Consider the following 16,148-nt stretch of genomic DNA (forward strand, 5'->3'; position numbering starts at 1 on the left):
GAACTACAGGCATACACCACCATGCCTGGCTAATTTTTGTATTTTTAGTAGAGACAGGGTTTTGCTGTGTTGGTCAGGCTGGTCTCGAACTCCTGACCTCAGGTGATCTGCCCTCCTCAGCCTCCCAAAGTGCTGGGATTACAGGCATGAGCCACTGCGCCTGGCTGGTTGCAATCTTTTTATGAGAATCTAATGTCTGATGATCTGAGGTGGAACAATTTCATCCTGAAACCATCTCCCCTGACCCACATGTTCCATGGAAAAATTGTTTTTCACAAAGCCGCTCGCTGGTGCCAAAAAGGTTGAGGACCGCTGCTCTAGGGCTCATTAGACTCATTGACTGGCCATGGATCTAGATGAACTTCCCTCTTCTCGTTACCTAAAGTAGATGACAGTGAAGAGCTGAATTCCTCCTCCACTCCCCACCGCACACCCCATCTTTGTCGTCCTTCTCCAAAAAGCAAAATAAAAAATTCCATCCTGTGTTAGGAACTGTTTGTCTACACTGGAATTCTCCTCTGGGCCACCGTGCCCAAAATGGTCTTACGTAGAAATGAGTGGTGTTTGCTGATCTTCTGGAATTCAGCGCTAATAGGAGTGATGGCTCAATGGAAACTGTACAACAGGAAAATACTGCATGTCACTAACAAAACTCCTGGGAGGTCCTTGGAGATATTTAATAGTTGGACAAAGGCATGGTATCCAGGGCAGTGGGGGTGGGTGTTGCTAATGGTGCCTTTGTGTTGGATCCCAACCTGCAAAATTCAGTGTGCTCACTGCTGGGAGCGACCCCCACAAGCTCATGAGATAAAAGAAGGCCAGCTAGAGTGAGTGCCTGAAGGCCAAGAAAGCTTATCTTCTGAGCGACTACAGGATTAGGGGTAGGCTAAACCCCTTCCTTTCATTGTGCTGGGTAGGAGAGGGATTACCCTGCAAGCTGCTCCGGCGTCTGGAAGATGGTGAGGAGGAGGCAATGCCATGGGTCCTGTTTAAAACCGGATTATCTTGAGGAGCACAGGAATGAGCCTCTCCTATTTAATCAGCCTGGGAGCTGATGTCCCTGGCGCTTCTGAACCGGCCCACTCTTCTGAAGGGCTTGGATGCACCTGGGCCCAGTAGTATGCCTTCTCTGGGATCTCTGGCTTACAGAGTTGGGTCATTTGGTGGATTTTTCACATCCCTAGTTTTATTTCCTTACCTTTGGCCATTAGTTATCTATAGATTCTTCTAAACCTGAGAATGATTGTCTCCTTGTGAGAAGGAGGCTCTTTCAGTTCCTGGAAGCCTCTAAGTCGTGCAGCAAATTCTCTTTCCTTGACATGCCCATGGCTGTCTGCTCTGTGGCATTTCTCTGCACCTACCACAGACATCTTGCTCCAGCAGTCCTTCCATGCACCCCTGCAGGGACTCCCTCTATATTTCCCCAGCTGTCTCCAGCAAAGCACTTCCTCAGAGAAGCCTCTTCTAACCTCTGAGTGGGGAAGTAAGATTGTGAAAGGAAGGCATCCTAAAAAGATTGGTACTGTGGGTGACAGAGCTTAATCCCACTGGGGAAAATCCAGGAGCCAGTGTAAACCCAGACCTCAGAGTTAACTTGCTCCAAGTGCAAGGGAGCTGGGGTATTTATACACCTTTAGGATAATGAGGCCCTGGTTCTGTGCTATCTCAGCACCTTGCTACTAGCTGTCACACTTATTAGCTTGAAGTGTGTCTGCACAGCGGACTCTCTGAAATAGGTGAGATGTTGTTTCCCAGGGCCTGACTGGTGGTTGAAACTCATTAAGTCTTTCAACAAGGGCGTGCATGATGAAGCCAGGTAGGGCTAAGAAAAGGGCAGGTGTGAGCTAGTGGCAAAATGACTAGAGATAGCCCAGGGCTAGAACACCCAGAGAGGAGCATGAACTGCAGATCGGGCTGGATTGGGGTGAAAACTCATTGCCAGTGGTACACCCTCTCCTGTGGAAATCTAGGTAGAGCCCAGCCCAGGAGGAGGAAGGGAAGGTTAAGGCAATCGCAGCCATAACTGCACCTCCTTGACTGCAGGGATCTCCAGTACAGGGTTAGACACTTACTGGGTTCAGTAGGTGTATTAGTCTATTTTGTGTTGCTACAAAGGAATTCCTGAGGCAAGTGATTGATTGATTGAGAGATTGATTGATTGATTGATTGATTTTGAGACAGGGTCTCACTCTGTCACCCAGGCTGTAGTGCAGTGGTGCGATCACAGCTTGTTGCAGCCTCCACCTCCTGGGCTCAGGTGATCCTCCTGTCTCAGCCTCCTAAGAGGCTGGGACCACAGGCATGTGCCATCACGCCTGGCTAATTTTTATATATATAAAAATTTGTGGAGATGGGGTTTTGGCATGTTGCTTAGGCTACTCTCAAACTCCAGGGCTCAAATGATCGTCCTGCCTCAACCTCCCAATGTGCTGGGATTATAGATGTGAGTCCCCATGCCTGGCCTTGGGTGATTTATTTAAAAAGGAGGTTTTATTTGTCTCACAGTTCTGCAGAATGTACAAGAACCATGGCACCAGCATCTGCTTGGCATCTGCTTGCCTTCCGGTGAAGCCTCAGAAACTTTCAGTCATGGCAGAAGGGAAGGGGAGCAAGTGAGTGTCACATGGTGAGAGAGGGAACAAGAGAGTGGGAGGGAGGTCCCAGATTCCCTGAGAACTTACTCATTACCATGAAGGAGGCACTGAGCCATAAATGAGGGATGCACCCCCATGACCCAAACATCTCCCACCAGGCCTCACCTCCAACATTGGGGGTCACATTTTAACATGAGATTAAGAGAGGACAAATATTCAAACCATACTAGTAGGTATCTTCATTTGGGTTCCCCCAGAAGCAGACCCTGAAATAAACATCTGCAAGTAGATGGGTTTATTCACATCAAGAGTGCAAGTAGTTTATTTGGGAGGTGAAGAGAGCACCAGTAGGGTACTGGGGAAGTAAGAATAGGTAGAGAAAGCATCCCCAAAAGATTGGTACTGTGGGTGACAGCTTAATTTCACTGGGGAAATTCCAAGAGCCCGTGTAAACTCAGACCTCAGAGTTAACTTGCTCCAAGGGTGAGGAAGCTGGGGTATTTATACACCTCTAACATCAAATGTTTTAGTGTAAGAACCCCCTGGGACTCCACCCTGGAGGAAGTTCTACTTCAGGAGGCTTGGGGTAGGGCTGAAAATTTGCATTTCTTATAAGCTCCTATTTGATGCTGATGTAGCTTGTGTGGGGAACACACTTTGAGAACCACTGGGTTAAGCAACCATGCCTTGAGCCCTGTCTGAGTCCCATTTTAATGGTTCACATTTCAGGTCTACATGAAGATGTTTAGTGAGTAAGAAAATAGGAGGAAGAGGTATTTGGTTCAGCCAGACCATAAATCAATATCCATTCATCATCTTCCTCCTCTCCCAAATACCCAGGGGACCAGGAGTTGATGATATTAACATGATCTCCCTCTTTTCAGTTCCTGATTCTGTTCTCTATGTTTTTTCCCCAGGCCAGAAATCTCTTCTCTTGAACTAGAAGAGGAATCTAATATTTTTCATTTTATTACAATGTTCTTTGTAACTGGTATTATCGAGTTTTGTAAATGTTCTGCATCTATTTAAAAAGACCCCCACGTACTGTAATCATGGAATTGAATTCCTGCCAGACATCAATTTTGTGTATTCTGGTAGGCTATGAGTTTATTTTTTTTAAGTCTTTTTGACAATGGTGTTTTAAAATCTCCTTTTATAATGACTCTTCCTTCCTGTGTTCCTAATATTTGTTTTCTGGTATCTTGTTGTCAGTTTCTTGGCAACTACAGATTTGTATCTGCATGGCTTCATTAATAGCGATGGTTGTTACCATTATGTAATGCTCTCTTTATCTTAGAAGCATACCCTGTTTTTTTTTTTTTTGCCCTGGATTTAGTTCTTCTTACATTAATATTGTTGTTCCTGCTTGCTAGTTCACATTTGATTAAAACGTTTTTTCTCCCAGCCTCACAGTTTTGTTTTCTGATCTTAAAAGAAATGCATGCTCTTTGTTGGAAAATTCGAATGTATCAAAAAGCAAATATAATTGGAAAAAAATAAATACTGAAGAGACTAACCAGAGGCAACTGCTCATTCGCCCATGCCCTTACCCTCTTTAATGCACATTTTGCATAGTTAAGATCAATAGTATAAACAAGTTAATGTTCTGCTTTTTCCCCCTGAAGGGTAAAGCATAATCTGTGCCCTTTTTTTTTTTTTTTATTAAAAAAGCTCTGCAAACATCATTTTAATGAGGGCAGATTGATCTATTCTCTAAGATTCACTAAGCTGTGGTCAAGATGGGCTCAGGGAATGGGTGTACAAAGCCAGGGCACTCTGGAGAAGCAGACAAGATGAGACTGCAGATTTTCCTTTGTCAGGGAATTTTGTTTTTATTTTAAGTCATTTGTTTCACTCAGTTTGAATATTGACATTGCCTTATGTTAAGCCCAAGTAAGATGCAATTCTTTGTACTCTGTACATCCAGCTGAAATCACTCAGGCAACGTTTGCCAGAAATCACTGCTTACCAAGTCCAGTGGGCATTTTGCTGCCCAGATCTTTTGGCACCATCTGATATTGTCAAGCAGCTTCCTTGATCGTGTATCACTCCTTCTGGTGCCCTGACATTACTCTCTGCTGATTCTCCCCTAATCTTCTTTTTGCAGCTGTTCTTCTCTTCCTTGGTTTCTTAGTCCATTTGTCTTTCTACAAAGAATACTTACGGCTAGGTAATTTATAACGGAAAGTAATTTATTTCACTCATGGTTCTGTAAACTGTACAAGAAGCATGATGCCAGCATCTGCTTCTGGTGAGGGTTTCAGGAGCTTCCACGCATAGTTGAAGAGGAAGGGGAGTTGGTGAGGTCACATGATGAGCGACAAGTGGAGAGAGAGAGAGGGGAGGAGGTGCCAGGCTCTTTTTAACAATCCGATTTCATGGGAACTAAGAGTGAGAACTCATTGAATCCCATAAGAATGGCACCAAGACTTTGAGGAGGGATCCACTGCCATGACCCACCAGGCCCCACCTTCAATATTAGGGATCACATTTCAGCATGAGATGTGGAGGGGACAAACCATATCACTCGGCCCTCTCCCTTCTTAAGCTGGGATTACTCGTGATTCTCAGCATCAGGACACACTGGGCAGTCTCCTCCATTGTGTATGTTCTGACAGTTTCCCATTGGAATTGTCCAATGGGATCTACCGCTGAAGCCCAGAACGATTTATCCTCTTCCCTGAGCTTCAAACCTATAAGGCCTCTGTCTCCCAGATGGCTACCCTGGGTCTTTGTAGCTCCATTAGTCCTGTGATGAACTTGCAGTGTTTGCCTTGATCTTTGTTTGGGTGACTGGGATGGAGGAATTCGGGTGCACAGAGGTATCACAGTCATAATATTTGACACACTCCATCACTGGTTCATGCATAGCCATTCTTTATTTTTCCTCACTTCTGATTGAGATGTAATTCATACACCATCAAATATACTATAAAAATAAAATAGACCAGGCACTGTGACTCACACCTGTAATCCCAGCACTTTGGGAGGCCAAGGCTGGTGGATCACTTGAGGTCAGGAGTTCGAGACCAGCCTGGCTAATATGGTGAAACCCTGTCTCTACTAAAAATACAAAAATTAGTCGGGTGTGGTGGCGCGTGCCTGTAGTCCGAGCTACTCTGGAGGCTGGGGCAGGGGAATTGCTTGAACCTGGGAGGCGGAGGTTGCACTGAGCTGAGATTACACCATTGCACTCGAGTCTGGGCATCACAGCAAGACTCTGTCTCAAAAAAAAAACAAAAAACAAAAAATAAAGTATACAGTTCAGCGATTTTCAGTATATTCAAATGATTTGCATCTATCACCACTACCTAATTCCAGAACATTGTCATCACCTGCAAAATAAACCCTGAACCCGGGAGTAGCCTGTCACAATTCTACCCTTACTCCATTCCTTGCCAAATATTAATGTATTTTCTGTTATCATAAATTTGCCTATTCTGGACATTTGATAATAAATGAAATCTACAACATGTGGCCCTTTTTGCTGGCTTCTTTCACTGAGCATAATGTTTTCAAGGTTCAACCATGTTGCAGCATATATAAGTACTTTGTTCTTTTTATGACTGAATAATATTTGAGTATAGATGTAGCACATTCTATTTATCTGTTTATCAGTTTATCAGTTGATGGACATTTGGGTTGTTTCTACTTTGGGTCTATTAAGAATTATAGGGCTATGAACATTCATGTATACATTTTTATTTGGACATGTTTTCAGTTTTCTTGGGTACATATCTAGGAGTAGAATTGCTGGGTTATATGATAATTCTGTGGTTAACTTTTTGAGAAACTGTCAAATTGTTTTCCACAGCCAGACTGTTTTTCACATGAGCTGCACCATTTTACATGATCACCATTAATATATGAGGGTTCCAATTTCTCCACATCCTTGACAACACTTTTTACTTTTTTTAAATTATGGTCAATCTAGTGGGTATAAGGTGGTATCTTGTAGTTTTGATTTGCGTTTCCCTAATGACTAATTATTTTGAGCATCTTTTCATGTGCTTATTTTTCATTAGCCTGTCTTCTTTGGAGAAACATCTATTCAAGTACTTTGCTCATTTTAAAATTGATTATTTGACTTGTAAAGTTATTGACTTGTAATTAATTATTCTTTATCTATTCTGAATACTCATCTTTATCAAATATTCTGCAACTAGTTTTTGCAAATATACTTGCAAATATTTTCTACCATTCTGTTGATTGTCTTTTCACATTCTTGATAATGTCCTTGGATGCACAAAAGTTTTTAATTTTTAGAAAGTTCAGTTTATCTTTTTTTCCTTTGGGTGTTGGAGCTTTTGGTGTCATATCTAAGAAACTCTTGCCTAATTCAAAGTCACAAAGATTTGAACCTTTGTTTTCTTCTAAGCGTTTTATAGGCCTAGCACTTCCATACAGGTTTATATCCATTGTGAGCTCATTTTTGGATATGGTTTGAGGTAGGGATCCAAATTCTTTCTATTTTTATTTTTTACATATATAGTTATCCCACGAGCATTTGTTCAAGAGACCAATTTTTCCTCATTGAATGGTTATGGCACCCTTGTCTAAAGTCAACTGACTGTAAATATGAGGAGTTATTTTGGGATTCTCAATCCTATTTCTTTGATTTATGCATCTGTGCTTATAGCACAATCACACTGTCTTGATAACTTTTTCTTTATAGTAAATTTTAAAAGTGGGAAGTGTGAGACCTCCCACCTTGTTCTTTTTTCAAGATTGTTGTGTCTATTCTGGGTCCCTTGCATTTACATTTAATTTTAAGACCAGCTTGAACATTTCTCTGAGAAATAGATGTCAGAATTTTTTTAGGGATTGTATTATATGTGTAAATCAATTTGGAGAGTATTGTCATCTTGATAATATTAATGCTTCCAATCCATGAACATAGACGTCTTTCTATTTATTTAGGTCTCTAATCTCTTTCAACAATGTTTTTTAGTTTTCAGTATACACATTTTACACTTCCTTGATTAAATTTATTCCTTAATGTTTTATTCTTTTTAATACTATTATAAATTGAATTGTTTTCTTAATTTCTTTTTGGGTTGTTTATTGTTATTGTATAGAAATACAACTTATTTTTGTATGTTCATCTTGTATCCTTTAACTTTGCTGAACTTTATTATTAGCTCCATTAGGTTTTTTTGTAGATTTTATAGAGCTTTCTATATAGAATATCATGTTATCTCCAAATAATGATAATTTTACTTCTTACTTTCCATCTGAATATTTTCTATTTATCTTGCTTAATTACCTCCTCAAAATGTATTTATTAATAAATATCTCTTCTCCTACCATGTCAAGTATGAGAACATTCACCCATGTACCTTCCTAAGGATTTACAAAAGCCTCTTCTGGAGAAGACAGCTAAGTCATGAGTGAGCTCGGGAAACATGGGACTTGCCATAGTGAGCTATTGTGTAGACCAGGTACTGGACTTAAGGCAAAAATCTGGACAGATGGAATGGGCTTCTCTGTATTTTCTGCTTCTGAGCTTATCAAGACCTACTGCCTGTCCTCAGGAGCAGGTCAAAGCAGAACATGTCTTGAGAAATATGAGATATGATACAATGAATGTCTTCTGCTGATCCAGGCAGCAGGCGGAAAGCCTGTAGTCAGAACATCCAATTATAAATAAGAATGGGTGCTATACTCATTCAGGCAATCCATCCTCAGCTTAAAATGAGGTACGGTTGCAGGAGCAGTGTTAGAAATGACAACTCTCAATGCATCTGTCTGAAGTCACACTGCCCTGTTATGGGGGTCGGCCTCTGTGACTGTGTGTTGTTATCTTGGCTCTCCCTTTACCGTCTTCTTCCAGATTCTCTGACCCTCTTCTGTGCTGTCTCCTGTACTTTTCTCTTGGTTTATGTTCCTTTTTTTGGTGAAACACGACAGCTGGAAGCTTCTTAAGAGACTGCAAGGAAGAGAAAATCTTTCGAGCTCACTCATGCCTCTAAAGATGGCTTTAGCCTCATCTTCTAGGTGAATGATGGTGTCATTGAGTTAGATGTTACCTTCTTTCAGAATTTTGATGGTTTTACTTCATTATTGTCTATCTTTCTTTGTTGTTGTTGTTGTTGTTATTGTTTTGGAAGAACCAAAGGCATTCTGATTCCTGATCTTTTGCATGTTCTTTTTTCCTTTCTGGAAGCCTGTAGAATCTTTATCTTGTCACCATAGTTTTAAATTTTACAATGATGAGTCTTGATATGGGTCAGTTTGCGTTGATTGGATGGGGTGTTTAGTGGCTTCAATCTGAAATCTATTGTCTATCTACCTTTGGAAATTTCCTGGACTTTTAATTGATAATTCCTCCTCATTTTTTCTGTTCTCTCTTTCAGCATCTTTTATTATTCTAGTTTGAGGCCTCTAATAATTGAACCTCTAATTTTCTTATTTTTCTCTGGTATCTTTCTCTATCTGATATTTTTGCTCTGTTTTCTTTATTCTCACTTCAGTTTTCTTATTCTGCCCTTCTATCCATTTTTTATATTTCTGCTATCATAGTTTTACTTCCAAGTGATCATTTTTATTCTCTGAAAGCTCCTTTTATAACATATTGTCCTTTTTTATTGGAAGCAATATGTTTTCTTATCCCTGGAGGATGTTAATAATATTTTTTGTTTTAAGTTTTTCTCCCTGCATAGTCTGTCTCTACAACTTACATTTTTCTCATTGATGTTTAGTTTCTATCTTCCATGTTGGAGGCTTTCCTTAAGTATCTGGTGAGTCTTTTCTGTTTGTGATTATCTCTTAAATAGTGATTAGACAGCCAGGAGCTGGGTGGAGGGGGAATGAGGAGTTATCGCTTAAGAGTATGGGATATGTTTGAGAAGATGAAAAAAGTTGTGGAAATAGATTATGTCTGCACAATAATGTGTATGTACCTAATGTCACTGAACTGTATACTTAAAATGATTAAAATAGTAAATTTCTGGTTATGTCCATTGTATCACAATTTTTAAAAAGCTGATCAGACATTGCGTACGTGAGTTGGACGTACTTGATTTGACAGTGGAGTGATTTGTGTGGGCTGAAACAAGAAGTGGGAGTGGTGGCTAGACGTGGTGGCTCAAGCCTGTAATCCCAGCACTTTGGGAGGCTGAGGTGGGAGGATCACTTGAGATCAGGCATTTGAGACCAGCCTGGCCAACATGATGAAACCCCGTCTACACTAAAAATACAAAAAAAAAAAAAAAAAAAAAGCTCTGTGGTGGTGCACACCCATAATCCCTGAGACAGCAGAATTGCTTGAGCCCGGGAGGTGGAGGTTGCAGTGAGCTGAGATTGCACCACTGCACTCCAGCCTGGGTGACAGAGTGAGATTCCATCTCAAAAAAAAAAAAACACAAAAACAAGTGGGAGTGGGAATTTAGTGATCAGTTTCTTTTCAAATAACCTTTGTGCTGGTCTTCCTTATTTTGGTCTGTCCATTTTTACCCCCAGTTCCAAAGGCACCTGGAGCTGCCGGTTCCATTGCCTCTTGAGTGTCCTCTGGTATATATCGAGTTGGTTTCTTAGTTTTGGGCATTGTTGGCTTGGGATCATCTGTTATACATCAGTCACTTGGCTAACCTTCTGAATCTGCATTCAGGCTTCCTCGATTTCATGGCTGTTGTCTTGTCTTGCGTTTCTTCTGGCTTTGGAAGGTTATGGTTTTTGTTGTTGCTTGTTTATTTTAGAAATCCTTTTACTGTAGTTTTTTTAGTGAATTTTGAGTAGTGGTCTCTGATTCATGAGTTAAATTCATCATCTTATTCTGAAAGTTCATCTTTGAGAATGTTTAATATAAATTGATAAACTGTCTTCCAGGTATGTGATACTATCACATGAAGAGTGTATGAAAGACTTTTTTTCACTGTATTCTTACCAACACTGAATCTTATTTATCTTGGTCATCTTGTTCTGATGCAGGGGAAATGGCATTACATTTTTAAATCTGCATTTTAAAAAATAGTATTGATGATGAATACTTTTTCATATGTTTAACTGTATGTTTTTTAGAGATTTGCCTATTGATGACTCCTTTATCCCTTTTTTATTGGAGTATTTATCTTTGTCTTATTGATTTACAAGCACTTTTTATTTTATTTTACTTTAAGTTCTGGCATACATGTGCAGAACGTGCAGGTTTGTTACACAGGTATACATGTGCCATGGTGGTTTGCTGCACCCATCAACCCGTCATCTAGGTTTCAGGCCCTGCATGCATTAGGTATTTGTCCTAATGCTCTCCCTCCCCTTGTCCCCCACCCCCTGACAGGCCCCAGTGTGTAATGCTCCCCTCTCTGTGTCCATGTGTTCTCATTGTTCAACTCTCCCTTATGAGTGAGAGCATGCGGTGTTTGGTTTTCTGTTACTGTGTTACTTTGCTGAGAATGATAGTTTCCAGCTTCATCTGTGTCCTTGCAAGACATGAACTCATTCTTTTTATGGCTCCGTAGTATTCCATGGTGTATATCAAGAACTTTTTATATATTAAACAAACCTTTTTTACATCACTTTGCAAGCATTTCTCTCAACTTGTGCTTCTCACTTTAATTCATTCGTAGTCTTTTTTGGCAAGTATAAATTTTACATTATATAGTCAAATCCATCAGTCTTTTCTTTTTGATACCAAAGTCTTAAGAATGTGATTCATTATGCTTAGGCTATACAAATATTGACAACCATTTTTATGGGTAAATGTTTCTTTCCAAAATAAATTCCAGACAGAGGAAATATTTTTATATAAGGTGTAAGAATTTTTAACATAGAGACTCTGTCCCAAAATATGGTTATCTCAATTTAATAGTAAGTCCTTTAACCAGTGATCTGAAATTCACTGTTTTTATCTGCTGAATTATTTAATATTTGGAAACACTGAAGCTGAATCACATATAACCAATTATAAGGAGGAGGCAGGAGTCAAAGAGGATCCCCAGGGTCCCTGCTTAGGTGACAAGATGAGTATTCGTGCTTCTCATTAAGAATGGGATATGCTAAGAATTAAGAATCACGGGTTTGGGAAGGGGATGGACTTCACTTTTTGGATTTGCCAAGTTCCAACATCCTATGGAAATTTACTGTGCCTTTAAAACAGGTGAGTTGTAACCTTAGCCGTCAAGTTTTCCTTAAACTACTATGAGAAGCTTCTTTGTTTTTACAATTAATGGCCTTAATACTCTTTTTGTTTTCTTTTTCTTTTTTTTTTCTTTCCTGAGACTGTTCTTGCTCTCTTGCCTTAGCTGGAGCGCAGTGGTGCGATCTCGCCTCACTGCAATCTCCACCTCCCAGGTGCAAGCAATTCTCCTGCCTCAGCCTCCCAAGTAACTGGGATTCAGGTGCCCGCCACCATACCTGGCTAATTTTAATAGTTTTAGTACAGATGGTGATTCACCATGTTGGCCGGGCTGGTCTTGAACTCCTGACCTCAGATGATCCACCCACCTTGGCTTCCCAAAGTGCTGGGATTACAGTCGTGAGCCACCACGCCTGGCCCTCAATACTCTTATATGTCTTATTAATATTTTACTTTTTTAACTTACCTTGTTACCTTCTTTGTTGTAAAGCAGCGGTTCCCAACCCCCGGGCCATAAACTGGTCCATGGCCTGTTAGGGACTAGGCCGCCCAGCAGGAGGTGAGAGGCTGGTAAGGGAGCAAAGCTTCATCTGTATTTACAGCCACTCCCCATTGCTCGCGTTACCACCTGAGCTCCCCCCCCGTCAGATCAGCAGTGGCATTAAATTCCTATAGAAATGTGAACCCTATTGTAAACTGCACATATGAGGAATCTAGGTTGCATGCTTCTTATGCGAATCTAATGCCTTATGACCTGTCACTGTGTTCCAGCACCCCCAGATGGGATCATCTAATTGTAGGAAAACAAGCTCAGTGCTCCCACTGATTCTACATGATCATGAGTTGTAGAATTATTTCATTATATATTACAATGTAATAATAATAGAAGTAAAGTGCACAATAAATGTAATGCACTTGAATCATCCTGAAACCATCCATCTGCTCTGTCCATGGAAAAATGATCTTCCACCAAAGTGGTTCCTGGTGCCAAAATGGATGAGGACTGCTGTTTAAATCAGTAGCATGGGGAGGAAAGAGAGGAATGAATCCCGGCTCAAACTTTAGCTATGTGGTCTTGGCCAAGGCACTTAACTTTTCTGACCTTGTTTAAGTTAGGGTAATAGTAGCTTTCATGCAGGGTTTTCATTGTGAGGTTTAGAGGTAATACTTGCAAGGCACATAGTGCAAGTCCTAACAGTGTCATAAAGGGTACTGTTGAGTGTGCTTATAACATTATTTGATTTGCTAGCTCCAGTTCATTCATCAGTATTCAACTTGCATGTCATCCACACTGGGAAACCATACTGAATTGCCTTCATTTATCTGCCTATCTCTTAAGTGGTAAGACACTTGATGGTGAGACCGATAGCTTGCTCTGTGCTGTAATCCCAGGATCTAGCCCACAGCTAAATTACAGTACTTGTTAAATAGGTTAATTTCAGTTGCACATGTGCAGAGATTTTTTTTTCTCCACTTCTTCTGGCATTGTTCTAGAAGCTTTAGGATTTCACGTTGTACATATTTTGGCTTGAATGCTATAGTTATATTGGTTTAGGCGTCAGAAATTGCCTATCTCCTATCACCATCATTTGAGTTTCTTGATGATTTGGACGGTTGTACATCTTGTCACTAATACTTCCCTGTACGACAGGCATATCTGATCAACATCTTGTCTTGGTTGGTTGTATTCAAAGGTTGAAAGCAAGATGGCTGAAAACTTTTTGGAGTGAAAGGTTATACCCTCTGCACTTCCAAAAGGAATTTTGGAGAAGAAGTCACACTGGCATTGTTTGCTTTTCTTCTTGGTTTATAATTGCAGAGATGGGAGAAGTCTTGTGTTTCCAAGAGATAACATTCTTCCTGTGTTGCTGAGGCTCTGAGTGAAATAGCCGAGAGACAACTTGTTATCACACAGCTCCATGCTTGGCCAGGCTCTCTTTATTTGAACATCACCTGCCTTCCCCCCTGCCTGTAAAGAGTCTTCCTAATCAGAAATAATACTTGTTTTTGCCCCCAACCAGATCATAGCAGTGTGACAGCATTTGCTGTGTGGGTCTGTAATCCTAACTAGGTTGTGCATTTACATTTCTCTTTGTGTTTTTTAGGCCCCAGGGAGGAAAGAATGAGGAGAGTATGTATCTTTACACAAGCGATAGTGTGAGAACCCCAGCTAAAGCTTCAGCCACTAACTGGCTTTTAAAAACAAGAAGAACAACAACGAAACCCTTTTTAGTTCAAACTAATTATAGGTTCACAGAAAGTTGCAAAGATGAACAGGAAATTCCATGTAGCCTTCACTTAGTTCCTCCCAGTGGTAACGTCTTGCAAAACTCCAGAATACTGTCACAACTAAGAAATTGGCTTTGGTACATTGGCCCTTTAGCCCAGATGGTTGAGAAGTGTGGGAATGTCAGGTAGTTTGGTATTAGCAGAGCTGCTGTTCAGCCGGAATGTTCTACAATGCCATTCCAGTCCACATCTGCTCTGATGTTATATATAAGCTCGATAGTCTCCGCTAGCTAGAAGAAACATGTTAGGCTCTGCAGCCCTTTTGGATGCTAGTAAGAGCTGTTATTGATAGAATATTCGTATGATACATTGATAACTTAACATGGACAATTCCTATAAGCAGGCATGAGCATTTCGTTTGCACATAAGATTCACACTGCCTTTGATCTTGGAAACTTCAGGGTCCTGAATATGGAGCACCCCAAAATGCTAGAGAAGGGTGAAGTGGCGGGATGCCTCGCTTCAGTTATTCCATTCCTGGCTGCCAAACGCATTTAAAGAAAACTTGAGGAAGAGGTGACCGAGCACCAAGGTGTGACCCTGTTCTCCCCAGGGCTTCACATTGCTTGTGTTCTGTTTTGCTCTCTCTTTAATGACTGTGATTTTTGGTATTTCAAGGAAGAGATTTGCCAGCTTCAGAGCATTTGGAATCAGTATCACCGTAAATAAGAACATAATGAAAAAAAAGCACACCCCAGCCTGTAGACAAATTTGATTGCTGAAATTCATGTGTTATTATTAGAATCATCTGCAAATGCCAGACTTTCAAATGCCTTTGATGGGGTAAGATAGGGGAATGCTCTTTTAAATGGGGGAGACAACTTGGAGCTCTCACCTAGATAGCTTATAGCCTATGCGTACTATGATGTTTCCTTGTAGGTTTGGGCTACTCATATTTATTTTCGAAAAGGTAAAATGTAAATGGAAGAAGCGGTAGAGAGGAATTTCTTAACAAAGGAATTGGAAGCTGAGATGGCTTTCCTTTACAAAGTGCCTCTCATGAATGCACAACTCAGTGTGATATATTTAGTTTAACACTTTGGTGTTTTGCACCTCACATCTCTTTGCTTTTCTTTTCGTCTTTTGCTTTCTTTTGTCCTTGCTTTGATCTCACTATGGAATCGCCCTCAAAATGCTTTCATACATAGCAAAAGCTTCCCTCTTTAATCTCTCTCATTCTTCCTCAAGTTTCTCACTCTTGCCTCATTTTTGCTCCAGCCCATAGTCAGCAAGTGCATTATTTAAGTCTGCAAAGCTGAGAGATGCTCAGAGAATAAAATATGCAGTGCAGCCACCTCCTGGGTTATTTCATCCTGCCGTTTTACATGCTTGCTTCCTCACCATGGCTATTCTTCAAGCCCAGGATTTCAGAGACAGATGGGCCCATGCCATAGTGGCAAAGCTGGGGTGGGGTGTGTGTATATCTACCAGATATGTGGCTCCTGTATCCCTCAGGCTTCTTCAGAGCTTCACTGTATTGTTCAGAAGAGTTGGAAGCCCAAAAGATTCCCTGGCTGCCCAGTCTTTTGAAACCTCTTAATCAGCCCTTAGGTCTCTTCTCTGTGGAGTATCGACCACAGTGAGCAGAAGGCAGCCTAGAAAAAGTAGACGCCTGCCTCAAGTCCAGAGCTTGCTGCTCCCATCCTGCAGCCTGGCCAACTTTCCACTCATGGTTACAGCCCTAATCCTTTATCTTCCCTCTCCGAAACTGGTGCTGATGGTTGCAGATTCAGAAGAAAATGGGATCATCATACTGGTGCTTTGCACTCGCATTGGTCCTCATGCAACCCTGTGCAGTGGAATAAGGCTGTATACACTGATAATTAGTCTATAATCAGAGGTGTGGGTGCTTCCAAGCTACTAGAGGGAGCCAACTCTCAGGACAAGCCCAGGCCAGGCCACAGCAGCTTTGTATTAGCAGACAAACAATTTCAGATTTCACAACGTCACATTCACAGGAATCAGAGGTAGAGTGGTGATGCGTGTAGGCATGTCACTTACAAGTGGTGTGACCTTGGGAAAGTTGCTGGCCCTCTGTCTTAGTCCATTTGGGAACTGCTGTAAGAAGTACCTTAGGCTGGGTATTATGGCTCATGCTTGTAATCCCAGCACTTTGGGATGCTGAGGTTGGAAGATCACTTGAAGCCAGGAGTTTGAGACCAGCCTGAGCAACATAATAAGACCCCATG

At 41.0% G+C, this 16,148-nt stretch overlaps 1 protein-coding gene across 1 annotated transcript in view; it reads left to right on the forward strand.

The window, feature by feature from the left end:
- The window catches only part of WBSCR17 (Williams-Beuren syndrome chromosome region 17), a 699,332-nt gene that overhangs the window by 337,275 nt on the left and 345,909 nt on the right, over positions 1 to 16,148 (forward strand). The window lies entirely within an intron of this gene.

This window comes from Mandrillus leucophaeus, unplaced genomic scaffold (genome assembly GCF_000951045.1).
Source record: "Mandrillus leucophaeus isolate KB7577 unplaced genomic scaffold, Mleu.le_1.0 Scaffold42, whole genome shotgun sequence".
Lineage (NCBI taxonomy): Eukaryota > Metazoa > Chordata > Mammalia > Primates > Cercopithecidae > Mandrillus > Mandrillus leucophaeus.